Raw genomic sequence first — 15,181 nt, forward strand, 5'->3', positions numbered from 1 at the left:
CTAAGTAAGTGGCACAAACAGATTATATTTAGTAGCAACATTGGACAGCCTTGTAAAATCTGTGCCAATTTAATTTTCCAAGATTAAACACATCTGTCTAAAAATTGGATTTCACCCTAATTCGATGTTCGAATCTGCATTTGGAGGACTTCAAAAAATTGCCAGTTTGGGAAATTTTACCTTCAAAAAGGGGAAGCAGGTTACAGCTTTGAAGACCTCTCACCATGGCATCCAGAATACAGGAAAATGTGCCATGAGGGAAAATGTGTCTTCAATGTACATGACCTCCAACCAAACCTCCTCCCTTCCATAGCCTTTGCAATCATTCTCATGATAGAAGCCCTGATCCCACACCACCACAAAGCACAGGCATGTGCAGTGCGTAAGTTTGAAGGTCTGCAACAAGTATCGTGAGACCCAGCAATCGTGCAACAGAGCTGACGATACAGTCAGGCGGTAACACATCCACGTCCCTACAAAATCCATGCAAAAACCTGAGAGCACATACCACCAGACTCAAAGTGTAGCTTCTTTCCCGCTGATATCAGACTCTTGAACAGACCTCTCAAACGCTGAGATGAACTCTTGATCTCCCAGCCTACCTCGTTGTGGCCCTTGCACCTTATGTGTCTGCCTGCACTGCACTTTCTCTGTAACTGCAACACTCTCTTCTGCAGTCCTTCTGTTTTTTCTACCTCCATGTAAATTGGTACATTGGTTTATTATTGTCACATGTACCAAGGTGCAATGAAAAACTATGTCAGCCATACAGATCATCTCATCACATCAGTACATCGAGGTAGTACAAGGGAAAAGCAAAAAACAATGCTGAATAAAGTGTTACAGTTACAGAGAAAGTGCAATTCAGGCAGACAATAAGGTGCAAGGCCATAACGAGATAGATTATGAGGTCAAGAGTCATTGTACAAGAGGTCTGGTCAACAGTGGGATAGATTATGGCATGATCTGTCTGGGTGACACACAAAGAAAAGCTTTTCCCTGTACCTCAGTACGTGTGACAATAATATACCAGTACCCTTTAATTCATGACTTCCTGCTCCTTGTTTTACTAGGAGTTATAAAACGAAGGTTGTAGGTTGCACACTGTTGTGCCGGTCTTTGACAGGAAGGCAGAGATAAGTGACACACATGTCAGTGACATCATCATGCATGTGAATGATGCTGGGGAAATGTCAGCTTCATGTAGAAAAATTTCCCAAGGGGTAATATTTCCATCATAAATGTTTGCTATTGTATTAAAACATGCGCACTTTAGTGCATGGTTTATCCATAAAAAGTGAGCAAGAAGTAGGCCCAATTTCTAGGCAGTTTTGTTAGTGAATGCTCATTGCATTCACTGTGTTTGTGTAATCTCTTTGATAAGGTTAAACAGCATGCTTGTTGAAACCACTTTCCACAGTCTCTCAAAGATTCACTTCTGGTGGTTATTGAGTGGTCTTCATGTTACATATTTCTTAGATTAGGGTGTAACACAATCCAATGCCTTCCCAGTAAACCCACTAATTACTAAGCGCATCCTGACCAATTTTTTATTTTGAGAAACATATTCCTTTGGCTTATAAGGTTATTAAAACAAGGTGCAGTTGGAGCCAACCCATACTTAGGACACATGTCTCACACATTTGACCCAGCTGGCTGGTGGGTTAGAAGTAACTATGATGATGTTAGCATGGGTTCATTGTGCTGCTGCGCAATGCAATGGGAGTTCCACTTTTGGATTCATTCCTGCAAGGCAGAGCTTCTTTCAACAATTTGACCCAGAACTCATTCTTTGTTGATCTTTTCCTTAAGTGTAAAGCTTGATTGAAACATCACCAGTTCCAATCTACCTCTGGCTTTGCTTAGAGTGAACAGTTAGACTTCGCAAAAGCTATTGCCCACTTAAACATATAAGGGAGTTACAAAGTAGGAGCAGGAGTAGGCTACCCGGCCCCTCAAGCCTGCCCCACCGTTCAATATAAGCATGGCTGATTGATGGTAAACTCAATCCACATTTCTGCCACCTCCAACACCCTTTCAGCCCCTTGTTTATCAAGAGGCTATCTAAAACTGCCTTAAAAATACTCAAACACTCTGCATTCACTCCCCTACAAGGAAGACAGTTCCAAACACTCACAGCCCTCTGACAGAAGATTATCTCATCTCCAACAAAGCAAAAAGTTGACTCTGTTTCTCTTCCATTGATGTTGTCAAACCTGATGAGTGTTTTTAGCACTTTCTGTTTTTATTTCTGATTTCCAGCATCTGCAGTTTTTCTTTTAATTTTATTCACCTCTTCTCTGTCTTAAATGGACAACACCTTGATTTTAAACAGTGACTTCTAGTTGTAGATTTCCCCCACAAGAGGAAACACCCCCTCCACATCCACCCCTCAGGATCTTACATGTTTCAACCAAGTCTCCACTCAGTCTTCCAAACTCCAGTGGATACAAGACTAGCCTGTCCAATCTTTCCTCAGAGGACAACCTACTAAAATTCAGGTCGATGGAAAAGATTCCACTGCAGTGTTTCAAGGAAAAGCAGGGGAGTTCTCTCTCGAGGTGTCCTGAAGCCAATGTTTATGCCTCTGTCATAGAGATTGTCTGGTCATTAACACTGGTCCTGTGTAGCTAGTTATGCCCATACTGGCAGCCATAGAATCTCACAGCATGGAAACAGGCCCTTCGGCCCATCCCATCTTGGAGCTATATTTCTTAGATTTAAGCAGTAACTACAAACGTTCTTCATTGTCTGTAGAGTGATTTGGGAGTGAGCTGAGACGTGAACATGAATCTTTGTCTCTCTTTCCTGTAGTAACATCCTCTCACTTCTGCGTATTCTGCGTATCCTTTGTATTTTCTCCAGTATTATAGAGCACACAGCCATCAGTCCACTGAGTCCATGCCAACCATCAACACCTTTTATGGTAATCCTCCCGTCCCATTTTATTCTCCCCCCCCCTCCTGATTCCCATCAATTTCCCTCAGATTCTACCATTCATTGGTATTGGTATTGGTTTATTATTGTCACTTGTGCCGAGGTACAGTGAAAAACTTGTCTTGCATACCGATCGTACAGGTCAATTCATTACACAGTGCAGTTACATTGAGTTAGTACAGAGTGCATTGAGGTAGTACAGGTAAAAACAATAACAGTACAGAGTAAAGTATCACAGCTACAGAGAAAGTGCAGTGCAATAAGGTGCAAGGTCACAACAAGGTAGATTGTGAGGTCATAGTCCATCCCATTGTATAAGGGAACCATTCAGTAGTCTTATCACAGTGGGATAGAAGCTGTCCTTGAGCCTGGTGGTACGTGCCCTCAGGCTCCTGTATCTTCTGCCTGATGGGAGAGGAGAGAAGAGAGAATGACCCTGGTGGGTGGGGTCTTTGATTATGCTGGCTGCTTCACCAAGGCAGCAAGAGGTATAGACAGAGTCCATGGAGGGGAGACTGGTTTCCGTGATGCGCTGGGCTGTGTCCACAACTCTCTGCAGTTTCTTGCGGTCCTGGGCAGAGCAGTTGCCATACCAAGCTGTGATGCATCCAGATAGGATACTTTCTATGGTGCATCGATGAAAGTTGGTGAGTGTCAAAGGGGACAAACCAAATTTCTTTAGCCCCCTGAGAAGTAGAGGCGCTGGTGAGCTATGTGATTACACTAGTGGCAACTTACAGCGGTCAACACGTCTTTGAAAGTGGGAAGAAACCAGAGCACCAGGGGAAGCTCACATGGTCACAGAGAGAATATGCAAACTCCACACAGACAGCCCCGGAGGTCAGGATTGAACCGGGGTCATCGGAACTGTGGGTCTACTAGCTGTGCCAGCCTGATCTCCATATTTCTCATTAGACTGGATGAGTGGTGCGGTCCAGTGGCAGCAGAGACAACAGCAGGCCCCTCCACATCCCACTGGGAACCATGTGCAGAAAGACCTTCCATTAGTATGTCCCTGATCCTCTACATGCAATGGTTTCACCCCGTTCAGTGCTGCAAATGTTGCTGCCAGGACCCAGGTTCAATCCTGACCTTGGGTGCTGTCCATGTGGAGTTTGCATGTTCTCCCTGTGACCACGTGGGTTTCCTCCAGGCGCTCCAGTTTCTTCTCACATCCCAAAGACGTACAGATAGGTTAACTGTCCACTGCAAATTGCCCCTCGTGTAGGTAACTGGCCAAAGAATCAAAAGGGAGGTAATGAACATGTGAGAACAAGGAAGTTCACAAGATCACAAGACAAGGGAGCAGAAGTAGGCCATTCGGCCCATCGAGTCTGCTCCAAAGAAAAGGGAAAAAAGAAATGAGAAATTTGGGGGGGGGGGGGGAACAAAAAAAACCACTCTACTCTAACCCCAATCTCCGGCCTTATCCCCATATCCCTTGATACCCCGACTATTTAGATATCTATCTATCTCTTCCTTAAACGCCTCCAATGATCTGGCCTCCACTGCTGTACGTGGCAAGGAATTCCACAAATTCACCACCCTCTGGCTAAAGAAATTTCTCCTCATCTCTATTTTAAACCTGTACCCTCTAATTCTAAGATTGTGCCCTCTGGTCCTAGACTCACCCACCAAGGGAAACAGCTTGACCACATCTGCTCTGTCCAGTCCTTTCAACATTTTAAATGTCTCTATTGAGGTCCCCTCTCATTCTTCTGTACTCCAGTGAGTACAATCCAAGAGCCGACAAACGCTCATCATATGCAAGCCCTAAGTTGCAGGGCTACAGGGAAGTAAGGAGACTCATGTGATTGCTCTGCTGAGAGCAACCATGAACCCATTGGGCTCGATGGACACCTGTGCCTTTGGAGTAGGTAACAGGACAATGAAACAAAAAGTCTCACTTTCCAGACTCAATACTAAATTCAACAATTTCAGTTAACGTTCCAGCCTCGTATCTCACGTTCCCAGCATTAGGCTTTTTTCTCTCTCCTCTTCTAGTAACTTCAGATTTTATTTATCTCCTAACGTTGATACCTTCCTCTTTTGTTCGTCACCACCCTCTGTCAACCGGCACTGTCACCACTAGTGTCATTGACAGGCTTCGAGCTCCACCCTGTCGCAGACATTTCTTCTTCCCTTCCTACACCTCCTGCCTTTCTTTGCAACTTAAGTTCCACTTCTAACTTTTTTTTTCAATATTTTTATTAATTTCAAATAAGGAGTACAAAATGCATGAAACAAAGGAAAAAAAAAGAAAATATTACAAAATAGATTGTCTTGAATCACACCAGAAATCACAATGCTTCATATTGATAAACAAAAAAGATATCAATTGATATTGATAAGTTGGGATAATTTTATTTATTAAAAAAAATCTAACCCCACTACCAAAACTAAAGTTGTTTAGTAGCATCCTAAAGACATAGTAGTATTGGCCAATATCTGTACATTAAGCACCAAATCAGTGGTTTTGAAAGTAGTTCAAAAAAGGTCCCAATAATATTTGAAAGTCCAGAATAGATCCAGAAATAGAGCAACGGATCTTCTCTAAATTTAGATATGACATGACATCCCGTACTATTGAGCATGAGTGGGAGGAATAGTTTCCTTCCACTTCTAACTTTCTGATGAAAGGTCATTGTCCTAAACTGTTAACTCTGCTTCTCTCTCCACAGATGCTGCCTGACCTGCTGAGTGTTCCAGTAATTTCTGTTTTTATTTCAGATTTACAGCACCTGGGCTATTTTTAACTTCTGCAGTTTTGCTCTTTCTGGGATCAATGCATATTCCTGTATGTTTCAGTGCAGAACGGTACTGAGAGTGTGTTGAAGTTCCTCAGATCAGAGGTTTAAACAGACTCTTTCAAATGGAGGTTAAGTGCTTCATGGCATTGAACCAGATAGTGCTAGAAACACTCAGCAGGTCAGTCAGCATCTGTAGACAGAGAAACAGTTCGCATTTCATAGGAAAATAGGAGCAGGAGTAGGCCATTCGGCCCCTCATGCTTTTTCTATCTTTCAATCTGATCATAGCTGATCTGCCCTGGCCTCACCTCCTTTTCTGTGTACTGATGGAGGGTTTTGACCCAAAACATCAACAATACCTTCCCTCCCACAGAGGCTGCTCCACCCACTGAGTTCCCCAGCAGATTGTTGCTCTTCTGTGCCAGTTCCCCATAGCCCTCAATTCCCTGATCTTACAAAAAGTTTTCCACCTCCTCTTTAAATACCACCCCCCCCCCTTCCCATGATCCAGCCTCAACGAACCTCTGAGGCAGACAATTCCGGGGATTCACCACCCTTTCGATAAGTTGTTCCTACCTACCTCCATTTAAACGACCGCCTCCTAATCTTGTAACTACATCCGCTCACACAAGACTCTCCCACAACTGGAATCATATTGACATCTACCCATATTGTAATAACACCCCTTTAGATTTTATATGGTTCAGTAAGATCACCCCTCATTCTTTGTGACAAAGGGCCTGAAATGCTGCCTGTTTCTCTCTCCACAGATGCTGCCTGACCTCCATGTGTTTCCAGCATTTTCTGTTTTTATTTCGGCTTTCCTGGCATCTGCAGTTTTTTGTTTTCACTCCGTGACAGCACTGCGTAGAGTGACTGCTGTGTTTCCTACATTACAACTGTAAGTACACAGTTCATTGACCTATAAAACCTTCTGAAATTTCCTGAGGTGCAGTTTAAATGTATGCCCTTCTTATTATAGGCTCTAAAATAGTGGCATTTTACTGAGAGGCAAAGTGTATTAAAAAATGTCTTGCTGGGAGAAAGTTACAATCCAACTTGAGGTTTTTGAATTGCAGCATTTTATGTGTCCCTGCCTTTAACTCTTCCCCGTCCAGTACTTTCCTGATCTCTAATTCATAGAACGTATACTGTAAATCCTCAATATTTTGGCAACCCTGTCATTCCTGACTCACAAACAAATCCTTTCCACAAGCCCCGTGCCCACCTCTGCTCATTCTGGGAGGTTTATCCATTGGGGCATGGAATGCGCTGCCTGGGGCGGTGGTGGAGGCAGGTACATTGGTCAAATTCAAGAGATTACGAGATAAGCATATGGAGGAATTTAAAATAGAGGGATATGTGGGAGGAAGGGAGGTAGTCGTAGGCGAGGTTTAAAGGTCAGCACAACATTGTGGGCCGAAGGGCCTGTATTGTGCCGGACTGTTCTATGTTCTATGCTTCTGATGGTTGCATTTCTCCATCCCACTTCAATTCTGACCTCTCTTAGTGCAGATGGGCTAAAAGTTTGGCATGGACACGATGGGCCAAAGGGCCCATTTCAGTGCTGTACAACTGTAGAATCTATGGCTCTGTCTTTGGTTGAGCGCAGGGAAGTGAGGCGGGGTCAAGTAGTCTACGTGGTCTGCATGGACGAGTTGGGCTAAAGGGCCTGTTTCTGTGCTGTATAACTCTATGACTCCTACACTGTTCCAGTGGATCTCCTCTTAAGTTAAAGGAACATCACTTCTTCTTTCACTTAGGTATATAATGCAGACACGGTAGCGTAGCGGTCAGCGTAACGCTACTACAGCGCCAGCAACCCAGGTTCAATTCCCACCGCTGCCTGTAAGGAGCTTGTACATTCTCCCCGCTTCCGTGTGTGTTTCCTCCGGGTGCTCCAGTTTCCTCCCACATTCCAAAGACGTATGGGTTAGGAAGTTGTGAGTATGCTATGTTGACGACGGAAGCGTGGTGACACTTGTGGGCTTCCCCCAGAACACTCTATGCAAAAGATGTATTTCTCTGTGTGTTTCGATGTACATGTGACTAGTTAAGATATCTTATAATGATCTTCCGGACTCAACAATGACTTCAGCAGTTGCAGATAATGATTCTGCTATTCCTATACACACTTCCTCCAGCTTTTCCTTGGTATCTCTTCCCTTGTTCTATCCTCAACCCCTCTCTCCTTCTCATCCTGAAATAGATGGAGTGAGCGGTTTGCTTTATGAGGGAGGCTAGGCTTGTATCTGCTGGAGGTTGGAAGCATGAGAAGGGATGATTGAAACATGCAAGATCCTGTGGGTCTCAACGAGATAAGGTATCTTTATTAGTCAGGTACATCAAAACACACAGTGAAATACATCTTTTTGCGTAGTGTTCTGGAGGCAGCCCACAAGTGTTGCCACACTTCTGGCGCCAACATAGCATGCCCACAACTTTCTAACCTGTATATCTTTGGAACGTGGGAGGAAACCGGAGCACCCGGAGGAAACCCATGCAGACATGGGGAGAGGATGTGGAGAGGGTTTTCCCTCTTGTGGGGGAATCGAGAACCAGGGGTCACCATTCAAAACTTAGTGTCCACCCATTTAATACAAAGAGGAGTCCATTTTTTTCTCTCAGAAGGTGATGAATCTTTGGAACTCTCTTCCTCAAAGGTCAGTGGAAGCAGAGCCTTTGAATATTTTTAAGGCTGAGGTAGATAGATCCTTGATTGGCAAGGGGATGAAAGGTTACTGGGGGTAGAGGGGAATGCAGAATCGAGGCTTCAATGAGATAAGCTGTGATCATGTTGGGGTAGGCAGGAGGGGAGAGTGGCCAACCTTTGCTTCAGGAACAGCTACTCTCCTACAACCATCAGGTTCTTGAACTGACCTGCACAACCCTAACCCTACCTCCGCAACCAAACACTGCAAGACCACCTCTTGCATTGCCATGGACTTGTCTTCGATTGTGTCTTTGTTTTTGCTAAGGTCTTGATTTTGCAGTCTTTTTTTTCACTGTATGGTATAATTTTATGTATAACATGTATAATTGATAATCTGTGTGTTGTCTGTACCTACCTGCCTGTGATGCTGCTGCAAGAAAGTTTTTCATTGTACCTGTACCTCACCGTACTTGTGCACATGACGATACACTTGGCTTGACTTGACCACCCTATCACACCGCTTCACTTTTGTTCTCTTGTCACCTACCCCCATTCTCTGCATCTTAAGACTACTCCCATCGCTGATCGAAGCTTGACTTGAAGCATTAACTCGGATTCTCCCTCCATAGATGCTGCTGGACTTGCTGAGTGTTCTCAGTGTTTTCGGATTTTATTTCAGTTTTCCTGCATCTGCAGCATTTTCCCTTTCCAATACAAACCCTTGATGCAAAATAAATTCCTGTGATCAGTCCAATGACTAGTAGGATGTCAATTAATTGTTATTTATATGGAGACACACACAATTCTTAAACTTAGCACAACTACCTGCAACCAATACTCATTCAGAATCAGATTTATTATCATTGACTTATATGACGTGAAATTTGTTGTTTTGTGGTAGCAGTACAGTGCAAAGACGTAGAAATTATTATAAACTACAAAAATAAATGAATAGTGAAAACCAAAGGAATAACAATGTAGTGTTCATGGGTTCATGGACCATTCAGAAATCTGATGGCGGAGGGGAAGAAGCTGTTCCTGAATCGTTGAGTGTGGGTCTTCAGGCTCCTGTACCTCCTCCCCGATGGTGTTAACGAGAAGAGGGCATGTCCCGGGTGGTGAGGGTTCTTAGTGATGGATGCCGCCTTCTTGAGGCACCGCCTCTTGAAGATGTCCTCAATGATGGGGAGGGTTGTAAAATTCCAGTGAAGTATCACTTTCCTCTAATGAAACACAGTTAACTTAGCCTCGTGTTGTTAACTATCCGCAAGGCCTGTGGATGGATGGAAACAAATTTGAAATGCAGAAGTAAATTTGGCCATTCGTTCAATGTGTCTTCATTCCTTTGGCCAATCAGATTGCGAATCTAGAGCCCCCACAAATGGGATTTCTCCATTGGATATCCCCGTGTTGCTTTCTCTTACTACCTGGTCCTTCTGAAACCGTGCTCTGAGTATCCTCTACTGCCTCAGTTCACTCCCAATGGTCTCCAAGCGTAGGAAGGAAACGGGATAGAAGGGAATGGGAGCAAGCAATGTTGAAGAAACAACTCTTCCAGTCAGCCTACAACGGCCCCCCGAAAGCAAAATACCGCAGCTGCTGGAAACCTGAAATAAAACGATGGATGGAAACACTCAGCAGGTCAGGCAGCACCTGCGGACGGAGAAACAGGGTTAACGTTTCAGGTCGAAGACCCTTCATCAGAACTGGAAAGGTGAGGAAAGAAGTTGCAGAGAGGACGGGGCATGGAAGGTAGGGCAGAAGGAATATCTCTGGTAGGGTGAGGCCAGGGTTGCCATGGTGATAAATTGCTCATGAAGACATCTGGTTGATAGACTAATGTGGCCATTTAGAGAGAGAATAACCAAACAAAGCTACGGAAAGCAGGTCAGATGGTGCTAATAGAGAGAGGAAAACTGAGCCAATATTACAGATGGATAATGCACAGAAGTCAGAAGTGGCCAGTTCTGATACAGATGGAATGGAAGTTGCCTGAAGTTGTTGGATTCAATATTGAGTGTGTAAGGCTGCAGCGAGCCCAGACCAAAGGTAAGGTGCTGTTCCACAAACATGTCCTACAGCTCTGCATTAAGAGCTTTTACAAGGCCCTTTGTAGGCGCCCTCTCCTCTCTAGCACGTCTCAATAACCTATCAGCCAGATGGTTATCACCATAGCAACTCCGGCCCTGTAATCAGAGATACTCCCTTTGCCTGAACCATCCCTCTCTGTGCAACTTTAAACCAACTTCTCCCTTTGCCAGTTCTGAAAAAGGGTTTTTGAACCGTTAACTGATTCTCTCTTCACAGATGCTGAGTGTTCCCAGCATTTTCTGGTTTTATCTCAGTGAAGTAAAATACTTGCCTTCACCAGCTGGGGTGTTAAGTATAAAAGTCAGGAAGTCATGTTGCAGGGGTATAAAACTTTGGTTAGGCCACATTTGGAGTATTGTGTGCAGTTCTGGTTGCCCCATTACAAGAAGGATGTAGAGGCTTTGGAGAGGGTGCAGAAGAAGTTCACTGGGATATTGCCTGAATTAGAGAGTATTAGTCATAAGGAGAGGTTGGACAAACTTGAATTGTTTCCTCTGGAGCTGAGGGGAGACCTGACAGAAGTTTATCAAATTATGAGAGGCATAGATAGGGCAGATAATCTTTTTCACGGGTGGAAATGTCAAATACCAGAGGGCATAGGTTTAAGGCAAGAGGGGGCAAGGTTAAAAGAGATTTACGAGACAGGTTTTTTTTACACAGAGTGGTGGGTACCTGGAATGTGCTGCCAAGGATGGTGGTGGGAGCAGATATGACAGCAGTGTTTAAGAGGCATCTAGACTGACACATGAACAGACAGGGAATGGAGGGATGCGGATCATGTGCAGGCAGATGGGATTAGTTCGGATTGGCATCATGTTCGGCACAGACGTTGTGGGCCGAAGGGTCTGCTCCTGTGCTGCACTGCTCCGTGTTGTATGAAACAGAATTAATGTTTCAGCCACAACAAACCATCTGCTGGAGGAACACAGCGGGTCGAGCAGCATCAGTGGGGGGAAAGGAAAGAACTTCTCATTCTCCTGCACCCTCCCCTGCCCACCCACTCAACTCCCTCTCCAGGACCTAACAATGACCTCAGCTGTTGTTCAGCTCTTTGAGTCATCGAGTTGTAGCTCCAGAGACTGCAGTACAGACACACCCGGGGCAGTACTGAGGGAGTGGTACACCGTCTACTGTGTCATCCTTTGGATGAGATCTTAAATTGAGACCTCATCTGCTCTCAAGTGAACAGAAAAAGTCCCATTGAACTATTCTAATGAAAAGCATGGGAGTTCTGCCTGATATCCTGGCCAATGCTTATCCCTCAAACAGATTACAGTTGTTCACTTCATACTGTATTTCTCATGACTTTCAAAGAGGCCATTTGGCCCATCGACTTACGGTGGCTCTCAGACCAATTCCATGAATGCCATTCCCGCACTTCTTTCCCAGAAACCTTTTCTCTCTCAACTCCTGCCACCCAGGCTAAAGAAATTTGCCATGTCCCCTTTGACACTCATCAATTTTTATCGATGCACTATAGGAAGCATCGTATCCGGATGCATCACAGTTTGGTATGGCAACTGCTCTGCCCGGGACTGCAAGAAACGGCAGAGATGTGTGGACACAGCTCAGCACATCATGGAAACCAGTCTCCCCTCCATGGACTCTGTCTATACCTCTCGCTACCTCGATAAAGCAGCCAGCATAATCAAGGACCACACCCACCCCAGACATTCTCTCTTCTCCCCCCTCCCATCAGGCAGAAGATACAAAAGCCTGAAAGCACGTACCACCAGGCTCAAGGACAGCTTCTATCCCACCATTATAAGACTATTGAATGGTTCTGTAGTACGATAAAATGGACTCTTGACCTCACAATCTGCCTCGTTATGACCTTGCACCTTATTGTCTACTTGCACTGCACTTTCTCTGTAGCTGTGACACTTTACTCTGCATTCTGTATTGTATTACCTCAATGCACTGTGTAATGAATTGACGTATGCAAGACAGGTTTTTCACTGTACAAGTGACAATAATAAACCAATTCCACTTACACTAGGAGTAATTTACAATGGCAAATTGACCTACCAACCACATGGACACAGGGAGAACGTGCAAACTCCACACAGGCAGCACCAGAAATTCCACACAGATTCGCACCAGATGTCAGGATTGAACCCGGGTCTCTGGAGCTGTGAGGCAGCAGCGCCAACCACTGTGCCATCCAAGCTCCTTGGTTTATGAGACACCATTGATTCTTTGGGGTATGTGTCCTTGATTTACAAATGTTTTTCACTACAACGAAGAGCCTGCCACTCTCCACTTGCTCCAATACACTGCACCAAACTACACAATGCATTTTGCCCAACCTTCACGGCATTTCACTGAATTAAACCTTTTCCAGGAGCCCCCTCGTACATTGAGAAATGGTGCTACCTAGTGTGGGATTCGACTGTTTTAGTTAGTTTTTTAACGTGTATAGTGTTTAATACACCTCAAGTGGTTGCACAAGGAATGGCCACTTCCTAGTTTATTGGTTCATCCATCAGGTGAATATGTGTTTTCTCATTGGTTGGTTTTGCCACAGGTATCTAATAGGTTTCCTGATTGGATTATTGTTAGCTAAGGAGTACCTCTTATCTCCGGTATAAAAGGTGTCGTTCTTTGTTAATCATTCTCTTCCCTCCCTGGCCCCAGCTCATCTTTAGTTCCTTTGTCTCGGCTCATCTCCCAGTAGTAAAGCTAGTGCCATGTGCTCTGTGACTGTTTCTTTGTTTTAAACTTTTCCAGTAAAACTTGGTGAAGCACCAAGTTGTTTTCAACTCATTCCTGGACTCCTGAAAGAACCTGCGGATTCGAAAATAACCGGATCCGACACTGGTTATTATCAAAGGGGTGTTTGGGGGATCATTCTGTGCATGAATTAGCTGCCCTGTTTCCTCTGTTAGAGTGGTGACTACATTTCACTGGCTTGAAGATATCATGGGACACCTCTGAATGGAAAGAGAGGTTAAAGACGTTACAGAAATACACATTTTTAATTTCTTTCCTCTGCTTTTTCTTGTAAGATAAGATAAGATATCTTTATTAGTCATATGTATATTGAAACACACAGTGAAATGCATCTTTTGCGTAGAGTGTTCTGGGAGCAGCCCGCAAGTGTCGCCACACTTCCGGCACCAACACAGCATGCCCACAACTTCCTAACCCATACGTCTTTGGAATGTGGGAGGAAATCGGAGCACCCGGAGGAAACCCACGCAGACACAGGGAGAACATATAAACTCCTTACAGACAGCGGACGGACTTGAACCCGGGTCGCTGGCGCTGTAATAGCATTACACTAACCGCTACACTACCGTGCTGTGTCTTACAGCTTGTCTGCTATCCCTCTCTGCAGCTCATCACTTCCGTCTCTTCTCAGTTTCCCTCCTTCAGTCCTGTTCCTTCAGTCGCCAAGAACTCCCACCAGTCCCTCCCTAAACCATCCTCCCTTGTCACATCTCCTTCCTCCTTCAGACAAATCTTGTGGTCACCATACCAGTGCGATTCAGTCAGTTCTAATCCGGTACAACTCCTTCTGACTGCCTTGGGATGTTTTGCAGTGCTAGCGGTATGAGGTAGCTAGAACACGGCCAACTCAAACCTCTTGTCTGAAGACTTATCAATCTTTTGAACCCCAAACCCAATCATCACTGCCCAGAACTCAGAAGAGATTCACAAGGATGCCCCTTGGACCGGAGGGCTTGAATTATAAGGAGAGGTTGGATAGGCTGGGACTGTTTCCCCTGGAGCGAAGGAGGCTTGAGGGGTGATCTTATAGAGGTTCATGAAGGCATAGATAGGGTAGATAGTGATAATCTTTTGTCCCAGGGCAGAGGAGACCAAAACTAGAGGGCATAAGTTTAAGGTGAGAGGGGAAAGATGTCAAGGGGAACTGAGGGGCAAGTTTTTCACACAGAGGGAATTGGTTTATTATTGTCACTTGTACCGAGGTGCAGTGAAAAACTTGTCTTGCATACCATTCATACAGATCAATTCATTACACAGTGCATTGAGGTAGCACAAGGTAAAACAATACAGAATGCAGAGTAAGGTGTCACAGCTACAGAGAAAGTGCAGTGCAGGTAGACAATACGGTGCAAGGTCATAACCAGATAGATTTTGAGGTCGAGAGTCCATCTTATTTTACTAGGGAACCATTCAATAATCATACAACAGCAGGATAGAAGCTGTGCTTAAGCCTGGTGGTACGTGTTTTCAGGCTTTTGTATCTTCTGCCTGATGGGAGGGGCGAGAAGGGGGAATGTCCGGGGTGGGTGGGGTCTTTGATTATGCTGGCTGCGAGAAGTGTAGACAGAGCCCATGGAGGGGAGGCTGGTTTCCATGATGTCCTGAGCTGTGTCCACAACTCTCTGCAGTTTCTTGCAGTCCCGGGCAGAGCTATTGCCACACCAAGCCGTGATGCATCCAGATAGGATGTTTTCTATGGTGCAACTATAAAAGTTGGCGGTGAGTACACGGAACGAGCTGCCAGAGGAAGGGGTAGAGATGGGTACAATTACAACGTTTGGGCGGATGCATGGATAGGAAAGGTTTAGAAGGGTATGGGCCACATGCAGACAAATGGAGTAGTCAGCATGGACGAGTTGGGCCAAAGGGCCTGTGTTCATGCTGTATTACCCTCTGACTGCCCTACCCGAACCAGGGCTCTCCACCCCACTTAGGTGGACCCTACCCTGGAGCCTGCTTGCATATATCGTGTTATATTCATTTATAAAGTAGTACATAGTCAATAAAGTCCCGCACA

General features: G+C 44.9%; 1 long non-coding RNA gene across 2 annotated transcripts in view; it reads left to right on the forward strand.

The window, feature by feature from the left end:
- LOC127573892 (uncharacterized) overlaps nt 1-15,181 on the forward strand; it is a 40,925-nt gene that overhangs the window by 3,759 nt on the left and 21,985 nt on the right. For both annotated transcript variants that reach the window (XR_007956835.1, XR_007956836.1), the window contains exon 2: nt 6,458-6,588. This is a non-coding gene — a long non-coding RNA (uncharacterized LOC127573892). The remainder of the gene's footprint in view (nt 1-6,457; nt 6,589-15,181) is intronic.

This window comes from Pristis pectinata, chromosome 8 (assembly GCF_009764475.1).
Source record: "Pristis pectinata isolate sPriPec2 chromosome 8, sPriPec2.1.pri, whole genome shotgun sequence".
NCBI classification, from domain to species: domain Eukaryota; kingdom Metazoa; phylum Chordata; class Chondrichthyes; order Rhinopristiformes; family Pristidae; genus Pristis; species Pristis pectinata.